General features: G+C 36.1%; 1 protein-coding gene across 1 annotated transcript in view; it reads left to right on the forward strand.

Annotated features, from left to right (window-relative positions):
• The first annotated feature begins 7,105 nt into the window (after positions 1–7,105).
• LOC110454221 overlaps positions 7,106–14,115 on the forward strand; it is a 33,903-nt gene continuing 26,893 nt past the window's right edge. Inside the window, exon 1 of the mRNA XM_021503627.1 lies at positions 7,106–7,185. The gene's annotated coding sequence lies outside the window, so the exon portion shown is untranslated. The remainder of the gene's footprint in view (positions 7,186–14,115) is intronic.

Genomic DNA, 14,115 nt, shown 5'->3' on the forward strand with positions numbered 1-14,115 from the left:
AAACATTTAAGTAACGTCATAAAAGGAATATTGACCTGGTGTTTCTACAAATAGTTACATCGAGTCAATGTCGCAAGTTACTTACCTCCACATGATTATGATGTATCCAATGTGTTTATTAGAAGAAATGATATCATCTAGCATATTTTGATAAAATACCCCTTAAAAGCCATCGAATCTGACATCAGCTTTCGTGACCTATGGCCCCTCTGGATGATATCATGATTATTGGACTGATCAATGGTATGCTATTATAAAAAGTTAAAACGAAAGTAAGATATCATCAATAATACTAACTAAGGTCATAGGTCGGTGTCATCAATAGCACTAACAAAGGTCATAGGCCGGTATCATCAATAATACTAACTAATGTCATAGGCCGGTATCATCAATAATACTAACTAAGGTCATACTAACTATCATCAATAATGTATCACTTTGAATGGAACATTCTGCACGAAATAAATTACTTGGATATACGACTTAAGATATTTTATGGTTTTTTTTAACTCACGCTGTATATTCAACTATTAGAGATGGTAGTAATTTTATGTCGATTTTCCAAACGAACACATGTAAATTTCTGACTTCACAACCCGTCTGGTTCTCAAGAGTGTAGTTCATTCTTAAATAACATGTCGTCTTTACTACAAGATGATAATTGGTCTATCAAAAGAACCAAATAAGTTAGTTCTGGTTATGGGCAGTTGAGCACCCTGTGATCCAGATTTTCACAATCAGTTCGTATTTACTTCTGTCCGAATTATCAAGGTCACCGTCTGCCGTACTATGGCGTCCGTCTGCCGCATGTCAACAGTTACAACAACTTCTTCTACAAGTATAAGCATCCCTAGGTGGTGGGTCATAATAACGGTATAAATGGCCCCCGAACTGATATTTCAACTCTCATATTAGGTATATACAATCAAAAGGGTTGTACAATAATTTCCATCGACCAAATAAAAACGAACGTGAGAAATCATCAATAACAGATCGGTTGGACTTGAACAAACAGGCACTGAATGAATAACTCAGATCTATGACTTTTGCCAGTTTGTTTGTTTGTCTAACAATGAAATTCTCCACACTGTTATACATTCACGATATTAAATATTTCTTGACATTTCTTAACATGACATTTATAACAACAAATAAAATATGAAAGAAGTAACCCGTTGCTTAAAATATTGTGCTGGGTAAGGCTAAAATTGTTGTCGTTAGAAATGGAGGTAATTTACGAAATGAGGAGACATGGTTCTATGACGGAAACAAAAGTAGAGGTAGTGGAACAGTTTATTTATCTCGGAATTATTTTTAAAATCAATAATGATTTAACGTTAGATCAAAGCAATTGTCCGAGTTAATCTGCCCTACTAAATTTAACATTTGTCTGAATAACACAAAGTGTAAAAATATGAAATAAGCAACGCTGAAAGGTAATATTGATGTCAAAATATGAAATCAAAATGCCATACTTTAGTAAAGCTGTTTGATACATTTGTTTGTTTGTATTTTACGTCCTTTTTAACAGCGCTATGGTCATGGTTTGGTGGTGGAGGAAAATCTGCATATGAGAACTCTTAGATATGTCAAGACAGAATAGTGTATTTTAATTTGATGACTTTTGTGAAAGGTGTTTGCGTCAGTGAGGTAACAATCTAAAGTTTATATCGGACTGGTTATCGCAAAGAGTAAAATATACCAGGTCAAGTATCAGCACACTCACGTACGTGACTGATCATGACTGTAGACCAACTAACTTTAGGAAGGTCGAAACATCCAGTAACGATTGTCAATTATCTGAGGATGTCTCACAGACCTATTGGAGCCAAACTTGTCTAAAACAAAGGCTATCAGCTGTAAGTAAGTCATCAGCTGTAAGTAGGTCATCAACTAAGTAAGTCATCAGCTGTAATTAAGTCATCAACTAAGTAAGCCATCCGCTATAAGTAAGTCATTAACTAAGTAAGTTATTAGCTGTCATTTAGCAGTTCAAGTATCAGCACACACTCATACGTGACTGATCATTACTGTATACCAACTAACTGTAGGATGAAGTAATTAGAAGGTCGAAACATACAGTTTCGATTGTCAACCATCTGAAGATTTCTCAGAGACCTACTGGAGTCAACTTGTTTTGAGACAAAGACTATCAGCTGTTAGTAAGTAATCAGCTGTAAGTAAGTCATCAACTAAATAAGTCATCAACTAAGTTAGTCATTAGCTGTCAGTACGCAGTTCAAGTATCAGCGCACACATGTACGTGACTGATCATTACTGAAGACCAACTGACTTTAGGGTGTAGTAATTAGAAGGTCGAAACATCCAGCTACGATTGTCAACCAGTTACGATTGTCAACCATCTGAAGATGTCTCAGAGACCTACTGGAGCTAAACTTGTCTCAAACAAATACTATCAGCTGTAAGTAAGTCATCGGCTGTAAGTAAGTCATCAGCTGAAAGTTGGTCGTCAACTAAGTAAAACATCAGCTGTCAGAAGGTCATCAACTAAGTAAGTCACCAGCTGTCAGTAAGCCATCAGCGTTAAGTAAGTCATCAGCTGTTAGTACGCCAACAGCTATAAGAAGGTCATCAACTTAGTAAGCCACCAGCTGTAATTAAGTCATCAGCTGTACGTAAGTCATCGGCTGTCAGTTAGCCATCAGCCGTAAGTAAGTCATCAGCTGTATGTAAGTCATCTGCAGTAAGTAAGTCATTAGCCGTAAGTAAATCATCAAGTGTAAGTAAGTCTTTATCTGTCAGTAAGTAGTCAACTAAGTAAGTCATCAGCTATCAGTAAACCATCAGCTATAAGAAGGTCATCAACCTTAATAATCCACCAGCTGTAAGTAAGTCATCAACCATATACAAGTCTTCAACTAAGTAAGCCATGAGCTATCAGTAAGTCATCAGCTGTCAGTAAGACATCAGCTGTCAGTAAGAAATCAGCTGTCAGTAAGACATCAGCTGTAAGTAAGTCATCAACTAAGTAAGCCATCAGCTGTGAATAAGTAATCAGCTATAAGTAAGCCATCAGCCGTAAGTAATTCATCAGCTGTCAGTAAGCCATCATCTGTAATGAAGTCATCAGCTGCATGTACGTCATCAGCAGTAAGTACGTAATCAACTATGTAAGTCATCAACCGTCAGTAAGTCATCGGCTGTCAGTAAGTCATCAACTAAGTAAGCCATCAGCTGTAAGTAAGCCATCAGCTGTAAGTAAGCCATCAGCTGTCAGTAAGTCATCAACTAAGTTAGTAATCGGCTGTCTGTACGCCATCAGCTATAAGAAAGTCATCAACCTTAATAATCCACCAGCTGGAAGTAAGTAATCAACTATAAGTAAATCACTTACTAAGTACGCCATCATATGTGAGTAAGTCATCAGCTATAAGTAAGTCATCAGCTGTCAATAAGCCATCAGCTGTCAGTAAATTCATCAGCTGTCAGTAAGCCATCATCTGTAAGTTAGTCATCAGGTGTAAGTAAGTCATCAGCTGTAAGTAAGTCATCAGCAGTAAGTAAGTCATCAGCAGTAAGTTAGTAATCAGCTAAGTAAGTAATCGGCTGTCTGTACGCCATCAGCTATAAGAAAGTCATCAATCTAAATAATCCACCAGCTGGAAGTAAGTAATCAACTATAAGTAAATCACCAACTAAGTACGCCATCATCTGTGAGTAAGTCATCAGCTATAAGTAAGTCATCAGCTGTCAGTAAGTCATCAACTGAGTAACCCATCGGCTGTAAGTAAGTCATCAGCTGTAAGTAAGTCATCAACTGTAAGTCATCAACTGAGTAACCCATCAGATGTAAGTTAAGCATCAGGTGTAAGTAAGTCATCAGCAGTAAGTAAGTCATCAACTAAGTAAGTCATCAGCTGTCAGTAAAGTCATCGGATGTCAGTAAGTCCTCAACTGTAAGTAAGTCCTCAACTGTAAGTAAGTCATCAACTGAATAACCCATCAGATGTAAGTAAGTCATCAGATGTAAGTAAGTCATCAGCTGTAAGTAAGTCATCAGCTGTCAGTTGGTCGTCAGCTGTACGTAAGTAATCAACTAATTAAGCCATCAGCTGTAAGTAAGTCATCATTTCCTTCTTTATTTCTTGTTTTGAATTAAAATAAATGTTATGACTTGTTTACATCATAGTACTGAATATATATCTGAAAATTAACGCACCATTGAGTTTGTCTGCGAGACATATGGCAGTTTACCAATAGGTCTGGCACATGTGTGCAGTTCATTGTTTAAATGCCAATGGCACATCCAAATGCTAAGTTCATTCATATACCTATGTCATGCAGAGTTAAAATTCTTTTGTTGAGTAAGATGTTTTTTAACTTGCTAAACCACAAATCACCGCAAACATATCTTAACCAATAATATGTGAAAACGAGGGCCATGTGACCTTGATTAACACTTTTGGTTTTATAACTGCCATAGGTGACGCTGACAAACTTTATGATGCGCTAATTTTGTCTGCGCTTTTAATGTATAAAAAGTGCAATTAGGATCTATGTTCCCCTTCAATTCAAAACTTTCTGTTGTAATCGACATCTCGGTTAATGCCTAGAAAAGCAATAGAAGCACAACTTAAGTCACGCGCTGTTTCTCGCACAAAATCGGAACACAAAACAAAACTCTCAAATCCGATTCATTTGTTTTGAGTTAAAGAAAATTAATCATATTTGAAATTAATGTTATAATCAGATGTGAAAGAGCTATGATATAAATCTAGAATGACCATATCATCTTGTAGCGAACGCATTAACCACAAATAACTTACAGTCCAACGTTTTAACAGAAATTGTTTTAGATATAGAATTCAAAAGTCATTCTTTAATTTTTTCACAATCCACAATTAATAGGTGTTACTACGTCAATAAACATTGTTTTACTTAGATTAGTATGGTGGTTATATGTTGTTTGAAACGTTGAACAGATTATGAATATTTTGTTTAATTTCCAGTGGTGATTCTGTGTAGTTCCTGTAAAGTCAAGGTTAGATAGATTCACTTTGATGGAATTAAAGTTTCTTTTAATTCCTACAAGGCTCCTGAATAGTTGCTGTCAGTTTCTGTGAATCGGAAGTTAGTAATTCCTGTTTGACATTCTGCACTGCCGAGTTCCTATTTGTTCTTATAAAATTCATGTGGTATTATATAGTTCCTGTTAGATAAACTGTGAAATTTCTGTAAAGCACCTTGATAATTCCTGTGTCGTTCCAGATTTCGGTTTTGGTTTTGCCCTGCAGTTGCAGCACTCCTTGTATAGAACTACAGTTGTGTTAACTGTTACTTATACATGTAGCTGTTGTACCATAGAGAAGCTCATCCAATCTATTGGAGCTTTGCAATATGTATTTTTATGTTTGATATGTTTTTCTCATATAAACATAAACGTTTACGGGATTGAGATTTGGCAGACGATTTTTTTCTTTAACCCGTTGCTATGGCTAGGACGATTTGGACGTTTGTTGTTAAGAAGCGGGATCGGAAAGTTCTTGTACATAGCCGTTTTTGTTGAATAACAACATAAGTCGTTATGATGATGTCATCATTATTTTAGTATGAACTTTATTTATTTTACAACAGTCATGAATCAAGTTATATAATCTTATATTAATCACTTTTGCTGGAACGGATGTTAGCACTCGGAGATCTGAAGGTTGCAGGAGACTTGAGAACCCGAAGAAAACCCCCACGTGGTCGGGCGGCAGATAATCCCATACTTTGTCACGTCCAATCGGGGAATCGAACCCCGACAGTCTTGGTATTTGCGAGTACGCTATCCATTGCGTCACACAACCAAATGCAGCGACCTGGTTCGAAGTTTTATAATCAAGATTTTTTTTATATAATTATTAATTGAAATAAATTATAGGGAGATGATATAAAATATTGATGTATGGATCATTAGTAATACAATCGAAATTAAATATGATAATACTAGGATCGTTATTGAATAAAATAACTAGTTAAATAAGATCGTGTATAGGTTGATAGAACACAAATTTGATGAAATACATATGCAAGGCAAGAAATGTTTTCAAGTTTACTAAATTCTTTCAACACTTAGTAAATAATTCAGAATTTTCAGTTCACTTAATAGAAGTTATCGGCCCAAAATTGTCAGAAAACTATTAACGTATGTTTTTTCCCCACATAAGCTGATTATAGAAAGAAGAAAAATAGAGTAGCTAGCTCAAATAGGATGTGTACATTATGCGATAATTGTGATAACGAGGACGAATTTCATTTCGTCCTGAAGTTATTTTTATTTAAATTTACGCGTCAGATTATTGAAGCCATACTTTTTGCGTCAGTCTAGTGTAATAAAAGAAAATACTGAAAATGTTGTCATGGCAAAAGATTCAGAGACTGTTTTGTAGGAATTTAAACACAGTGAGAAAACCCGATTACGTCTGCTAGAAACACTCCTTTATTGTATTCAAATGTTGTACATATTGTTCTTCCGATTTATCAATTATGGACTTTTGTTGAGGTGAATGTATGGTTATATGCACCTGATAAAGCGATATTAACCGAGACGAAGTCGAGGTCAACATCACTATTCAGGTTTATATAATTTTAGAATATAGTTGTGAGTTTTTGGACGGTTGCACTATTTTTGAATCGGAAAAAGCCCAACGTGAAGCAGCTAGCTCGTATTATATTAGGACTTCCTTCATAACCTATTAATACTTTATGTTACGAAACTAGTCTTGAAACTTTATCTAATCGCAGAAAACGGAGGAAACTTCAACTATTGTATAAGATGCATAATAAATTAACTCCTGATTACTTCTTTTCTTTTTACAAATAAGAAACAAAACATTTGTCATTTGTCAACTTCAGTCATTTTTTAAGTTTATATTCATGCACAGGGATTCGTTACAAATGTTTAAAATACACATATAATCCGTGTTTTCAAACACGTTTCCAAGAGAGTAACATATCGGCTGTCATTAGGAACCGTCGATATATCTCCGTTTTTGTGTTGATTTTCTATATTAAAATTTCGCCTGTTGGGATTTTGTTTAACCGAATTTTCCCGGTTTTTCACTGATTTTTTTTTCGGGGCCGCTTGTGCTTCCAAAAATTCAAGATGGCGACGGCGAAATGTTGATTCGTCTATTAGGCCTACCAGGAACTACACAGCCGATCACGTCAACAGCTACAAAGGTCAGTTTTTAACGATATTATGTAGTTAATGTCTTATCTGTATTGACTTTTTTTGATTGTTTAGATTTTCAGACTACATATAGGCCTATGTAGGTGGCCACAATCCGGAAGTTCCTCCCATGACCATATAAGATATATAGAAATCAGCGAGTTTGAAACCTGTTTTAATCAACAACATGACTGATAATATAACGATGTTGCTCATTGCCGACATATCATATCAAAGTTAAACTAAAAACCTTAACCATGGTAGGAAACATCCCCAGTACTGTACCTCATGACCTTGAATTCGTAACCTAATGACATATATCTGATCACAGCGCTTGTATTAGATATTTACTATACTTCTACCCCCCCCCCCCCCCCCCCCCCCCTCCTACCGTCTATTAATATTAAGTTATATCACGGACTTAGATAGTCTTATTCCGTGGTTATATGAAATGAAAGAGTTCAATAGCTTAGTGGATAGCGAATTTGGTCTGAATTAAGAGGTGTCCCGGTATTAACAGAATAAGTAGTTTATTGATCTGTTGATGTGTTACTACACATCTAGATAAGTTGGTGGGGGTTGAAGAAGGTTACACTTTTATTATTATATGACACATAAGACATTTATTTTTTTTCTGAAAAAATGCCCTTTCATGCTTGATTCAGCTTCACTTTCATTCATTGTTGCTTAAAACTACACAAAAACTTTAAAAAAGTTACATATAAAGGTCAATATATAGGTCACCTGTGGGATGAATAAAGGGGGGTAATTACTTGCCCTTTTCACAGGCACTTCACAATTCATCACATATGTGTCAATTGTGTAAAGTTGATACCAAACAAAAATAATTCACAGGCTATCTCCTGATGCATTCAGACTAGATTTCAGTCTGTTTTACTCAGTTCAGCACCTGGTATCCATGGTAACTAATACATAAAGTTGTATTTATTGAAAATGGGTAAAATATCTGTTTTCATTCTAATAACACTATTTTATATGTTTTATTTCCACTTGATTCAGCATACAGATTAAATTATCAAAGTCAATCATGTCAATAAATTTTATTTCCATAATTACAGCTGGGGAAAATATTTTTTTTCCCTTGTATTCATTTTGATATCACTATCAGTGAGCCTCGATAATGTCATAGATGCCCATTGATGACGTCATAGTTATGATGACATCACAATAACTAGGAAGTCATCAAACAAGACAGAAACATCATAGTATCACTGTAATGTTTTGTTTTTCACATGCACATGATCTTCAAGCATCATATTTCACCCAAAATGAAACTTTATTCATGAAAACTACAAACCTATACAAGTTTTCATTTTTCAGATTACCTCCCTTTGTTGGTAGTTTGAGAGCAGAATTGGTAAAATTTCACCTCTCAGGAGAATTCATATTACTCGGTCACTATTGAAGGGAGAAAAGAAACGGATACATCATTTTGTTCATTGTGTCATTTTCCAGACATAAAGGTTTTAATAAAATTTTGGGAAAAAGAAAGGTAGTAGTATAAGGTAGTAGTATACAGTAGCGTACAATGGCCATGGGTGATATTTTATACAATGAACCTGTAATATAACATGTATCAACATTTAAAAAAAATATCAGCTCTAAAATTGGCATATACGTAATGAATTGGACTATGTGGGCTTCACATTTAAAAAAACAAATCAAAGGGCCGGTTTCCAAAACGGCCCCTTCTCTGATTCAAATTTCCTGTTGGTGGTGCATTGCCCATGCCGTTGTGGTCACAAATCTATAAAGTATAAAGATTTAGGTCACTTGGTTTGTTTTTTATGGCTCCTCAAAGTTGTACCTTTCAGAAGCTGTCTAAGTGTTGATAAAATGTGCATGTTATGTAAAATATTAATGAAAATCTAATCAAATGATGGTCACCGTAAAGAATACATTCATGGCATGATTGTGACAAAAAATCATGTTTCCATCGCGCCATTTGGCTGTTTTATGGAAGAAACAATCTCAAAAATGCCATTTTCGATGATAACATTTTAGACACAAAAACTGTGTTTTTTAGAGAATACACCCTTTTATGGGCGTTGGATGCAAACCAATTTTTATCCTATTAAACAGTACGTAATATGCTATTGATGAGAGGAAAAATCATCAAAATGTAAGTGGTGGAACATTTTCAAATGTTGGGTTGAATTAGCCTATGGTTGAATTGCCGATTTTCGACTTTCTTTAGATAATTAACAAAAAAACGAGAGTATTTGCTCGGTATGTTGAGAATATGTACACAGATATGAAAAAAAGTGAGAGAAACACTTTTTCATAAAAAAAATCCAAGATGGCTACTTCACAAGTCCCCGTGGTTGAAGACATTGGCTGACAAATAGACAGAACAACAAACAAAACGTGTTCCTTATGATTTTGGTTGGTTTTCGCATTTACGGGAGTGTTCATAGCTACGGGCGATTGTATAATACCTATATTTATAAGTTTGGTTAGTCACATGGTAACGGGGATCTTTCATATCGAGCCCCAAACATACTTTCGACATATGCACTCCGTTGCCGCATGGAAAACTATTTCAAGTTTTGTCGGAATTTCTTTACCTGTGGTTGTAATGGTCGAGGGTTTTCCAGCGTCCTGTAATACCCAAGGTAGTACAAGATACTGGAGATGTGCGCACACATTCCCATCGTTCTCTCTCCAACTGGGCACTGGCAGTAGTAGTCCTTTATTGGGGCCTCAACATCGGGTGAAACGGTGAACCGTATCCAAACGTTATATTTCGTTTGGCTTTTGTGTCGAGAATGTATTTGACATCGGAGAAGGTCTGGGGAGTGCTGGTAAAGCCACACCTCATAGTCTCCGTCATCACTTAAATGTTCGGCGATGTAACCAGGAGCCAGAGATATCTGATACGTTCCACACGTAATGGTTCTCAAGTAATCAAGATCGAGACGGGGAAACAGTACGGAAGATGCATCCATCTTGACAAACTCGGACCTTGCCCGTCTAGATAGATCCGGATCTGTCTTGACTCTCTGAGCTAAACCATTCGGTGTTGTCAAACGGTCCTTCATACGTTCAGCCATTAGCCTATCTTTGGCATCTCTCTCTGGAGATCTCTGGTAGATCGGTCCTCTAATACCATTCAGACAGGCTGTGACGGTTCGAAGCAAAGCCTCGATGACATTGATAAAGCTGTTAGACACCAATTGCGTTCGGAAGAACGTCCAGTGTTTCAGACGACCATGATAGGATTCCACAATCCACCTCGATTTGGTGATAGTTCTGTCAAGATTTGCTTGGACGTCAGAATGTTGACTTTGACCGGGTTTCAGGTATGACGGCATGCTAGCATTGAGGCCAGAGGCTTCGAGAACTGGTAGGACATCTCTAAAACCTCGGTCAACGACAACGTTGTCGTCTGGTTGTAGCCAAGTAACTAGCTTGTCCATGACTTTTTTTGTAATTGTAGCATCATTTTCGCTGCCAGTGAATGGTCCTACTGTGTCCAGAATGTAGCCATCTGGTAAGGCGATGCTCATGAATTTGAGATAGTTTCTCTTCTTCTGGCCACAGTAGGACATTCTCTGGAGCTTGTGGTCGGAGCTTTTCTGGATATAAATATAGGTGCCATCTAATATGGCAGTGGCTTTATCTCCAAAAAATGCTTCTGAAAAGACAGTATTGTGCCCGAGCAACTGTTCTCTTGTCAAGTGATCCGGACCTAGAAATTGTGGGACTATCGATGTGTCTAATGCCTGTACTATGGAGTGGAAAGTTTTGGACACACTTGACTTGGAAATTCCAAAAAGAGAAGAACACTGACTCCAGGAAATGTCGGTTTTCAGTTTTACCCAGAACAGTAATAGAGCATCGTGTGTAGTCTTGGTATATATACCAGATGAAAGATATGGGGAACAGTGCGAGTGGATTTCGAGGAACTGATCTTTGGACCAACCTGTCCAGGCCATGCATGCCGAGTCATCAAGAGAAGAAAAGCTTATTGTAAACGCAGACTGGTTCTGTGAAAGGACGTGCGACACCTCTAGGAGGTCATTAATGATTTCGGACGATTTTGATGGTAACTGAGATTCCAAGGAACCTCTACCATCAAGGACAACCTCTGTAGACGGATCTAAGTCGTTACCAATAAGGTGAATGGAGCAGACGCGGGATGAGGTGGGACACCACAGTTTGTGTGAATAGATCAGGTGATGTCTTGCACGTTTTGGTAAGACTGATGATTTTGTTCCATTTCTTGCAAAGGTAACAAGACAGAGACAGCATTTTTTGTGTGAAGATGATCCATTCAAAAGATCATGAAGGGTCAGCAACGGCAGGATATGGGACGGGGAGTCGTCTTCTTCCTCTATTTCCTGGTTCTGCTCGGGTTCAGGTTCAGGCTGATTTTTGTTCCGAAGATACTTCATGTAGCACTTCTGGCAAATAAGTGCTTGTTCCTTTGCTGACATCAATCCTTGTTGCACCAGCGTATCTAGGAGCCATTTATATTGTGGACTATTTACATTGCGTGCACTTCTGTTCTTATTGCCACTACGTTTCTTGAAGTATACTTGACACCCTTCTCCAACACATTTACCCTCCATCTTGAAACAATAACGATTGGTTTATGAAGCGTCGATAAAGTAACAAAATAGCAAGCCACCGATGATTGCTGTAAACAGCTAATACTTAGTAGTTTGGTACAATTATGCGAAAATGTGTGATAAATAACGAACAACTAATTACACAAAATAACAAGACAATATAATAAATCACATTCAATACCTCCAAGAAGCGCAGAATTGATTGATTACTTAGAACAAAATAAAGTATTTCATATGGATAATCTATCTATTCGATGTGGCGTGGTCGGCAGGCACAAAGAAAGTGAGACAAGTCAGGGTCCCAACCCTGACAGAGCCACAACGCTTTGGAGATGGGACAATAAAACAAGGAAAGTGAGACAAGAATAGCTAGCGTCGAGTCAATGATTCCGTAAACGTATAGACAAAGACAAGAAGATACGGATAAATGTACAAGGCCACACGATCAGAAAATTCAGAAGAGGACAACTTGAGATAGAACAGTATTCATGTATCAGGGTGTCCTCAGTGTAAATCTTTATATCGATACTGTTTATTTAGTCGTTACACATCATAAAACTGTCATGAAAATATCCGCTCTGATATTCAATATAAAAGTTTGTATATAATAAGCTATATAATAGGGTTTCAGACAAGGTTGTTACTCATTTCCCCTTTTCTTTCAATTTACAACCACATTCAGGCGGCGATATGAGAACGTTCCACCACATGGAATTAGCTGATTTTTGGTACACATATGAAACAAGTAAAGCTCTATCCGATTTTCTGATGGAAATTTGCATCCAAAACTATATAACGGGAGAAAATTGCAATTTTATGGCATTTTTCTTCATAATTGTGTCTCTGCAAGTGCATTTTCATCCGAGAATTTTTTTTTTTTATGTTTTATGAATAAACACGATGTTTTGGAAATATTTATCAAAAGAAATTTATACTATGTTGCGAATTACAATTTCGAGATAACCTTCTTTTATTTACGAACTTATGTCTTTGATGCTGAAATTGACAACTTTATAAAAATACATTTTCACTGAAATTATGAAATCTGGGTGTCGGAAAGGTTTAAAATTATTCTTCGGAAAAGAAAAAAACAGTAGTTGAGCTAGATAAGAAATTATACGGGGGCAGGCTCCTATGGAGAATTAACATTACTGTAAACAGGCCCTTTGGCTTGAGACTACATTTTTGGCCATTTACCAATCTGTGTCTACACAATAAAAGCTAGCTTTTCATGTAGTCTATTTTGTGAAAAATCCAGTTGAGCGACCTATGCTAAAACGTGAGTATTTCTGTTACCGAGTAGGTGATATTTAATTTAAGACAGGTTCCAAAAAAAGAATTACTACTTGCGTGGGTCAAATTGTTGTTAAAAATCATGTTTTTTTGCAATTTTTGGCATTTTTTGATGTGGTAACCATGGTTTTCACAAGTCCCAAATCTGGGGAAAACACTTTTTGAAAAAAAAAACATTCTTCTAAAAAAACCGTATTCAAAATGTAGTGTGTAGGATGAATCCGCTATCCATGTTTATCCCAGACATGCCTTTTAATTTTAGGGTCAAGCCATTTCTACTGTACTCTGCTACCTCTGATTTTGTATGACTTTAAAACAGTGCAGTACTGCAAATTAGCGCTTATTGATAAAAAAGTGTATTTTGGTAAAATGTTTATTTTCTCAAATTTCATCATTTTCCCAATTCTTAAGGTGGAAAATAGGCAAATTCCCCTAAAAATGAAATGTTCTGATATATCTTCAAACTTGACACATCTTCAAACTTAACACTTATTCCACTTTACGGATAAATATTTAGTCTGAAAATACTTGAAATCTTCTTTACAAACTAATAATACTGAAAAAAGTCACATTTTATAAAAACTGCAAATTGTCAAAACGTTACTTGGATATATATATCTTCTCTGACTTTGTATCACTTTGAAACAGTGCAATACTGCAAATTTGCACTTATTGAAAAGAAGGTTTTTTTGATAAATGTTGATTTTCCTTAATTTTCACCATTTCCCTATTACTAAGGTTGAAAATAGTCAAATTCCGTTAGAAACATAATTTTCTGATATAGGATATCTTCCAAACAAAAACTGCAAATTGTCAAATTTTTCTTTAGAAAGATACTTGGTTTTTCTCTGACTTTGTATGACTTTAAAATGGTGCACTGATTGAAAAAATGAAAAAAAATTGATTGGATAATTTTATTTTTTTTATACGACCGTCAAATTTATTTATCATTTCAGGATTTGAATTTTGGCCGGAGATCTTCTCCTACATTTTTCGACCGATCTCTTTGAATCTTGGTATACATGATAATCATGATATGAAGTTGTGTCTCCA

Source organism: Mizuhopecten yessoensis, unplaced genomic scaffold (assembly GCF_002113885.1).
Source record: "Mizuhopecten yessoensis strain PY_sf001 unplaced genomic scaffold, ASM211388v2 scaffold7725, whole genome shotgun sequence".
NCBI lineage: Eukaryota > Metazoa > Mollusca > Bivalvia > Pectinida > Pectinidae > Mizuhopecten > Mizuhopecten yessoensis.